We start from the raw sequence: 940 nt of genomic DNA, 5'->3' as shown, positions 1-940 counted from the left end.
CGTGGACCTCCTCCATCCCTCCTGTTGCCCAACCATCATCCAGTGTCTGCTGTCCCGTCTATGCAGCAGCAACAACCCCAGCAGCAACCTCAACAACAACATGTGCTGCCACACACACAGTATGATGCGATGCACATCTGTGACGAGCGTGCATGCATCAACCCGTTTCATCTTGTGTGGGGAACACGTGCTGAGAACCGGCGTGGTCATCAAGGACGGGATGGTAGCATGGGCTATAGCCGCCTGCCTCCGGTGCAGCAGGGCAGCATCCTCCGTTTCGGAAGCAGCAGCAACATTTCAGCGGCAGCAGAGCAGGAAGTAGGAGATGCTGCTCGGATGTTGCTCTATCTGTTTGATGGGCACCCACCAATTCGGAAATGAGTTGTTTGGCTGGCTGACAGGATATGATGTAGAAGAATAATGCATGACAGGCAGGTTTATGTGTGTGAGTATGTCTGTGTGTATGTGTGTATGTGTGTGTGTGTGTGTCTCTGTCTTTGTGTGTATGTGTGTGTGTCTCTGTACTAGTGTGTGTTTGACTGTGTGTGTCTGTCTTTGTGTGCGTTTGACTGTGTGTGTCTCTGTTTATGTATGTGTGTCTCTGTGCCTCTGTGTGTGACTGTGTGTGACTCTGTGTGACTCTGTGTGACTCTGTGTGTGTGAGTGTGTGTCTCTCTGTCTCTGTCTGTCTGTGTGTCTCTGTGTCTTATGTTACCCCAACACCAACATGTGCCCCATCAGGACTGTGATTGCGTGTGTTTCATGTTACCCCAACACTACCATGTGCCCCAACAGTCCTGTGTGTGTGAGCGTGTGAGGTTGTGTGTGGGTGGTTGTGTGTTTTATTGTTACCCCACACATCGCCTGCTTGTGTGTACATGGGGGGCGTGTGTGTGTACCACATGAGTGTTTACACACACAGACACACACAGACAGAAAG

The sequence above is a fragment of the Volvox carteri genome (genome assembly GCF_000143455.1).
Source record: "Volvox carteri f. nagariensis unplaced genomic scaffold VOLCAscaffold_61, whole genome shotgun sequence".
In the NCBI taxonomy this organism is placed as follows: Eukaryota; Viridiplantae; Chlorophyta; class Chlorophyceae; order Chlamydomonadales; family Volvocaceae; genus Volvox; species Volvox carteri.
This window is presented reverse-complemented; position numbering follows the sequence as displayed.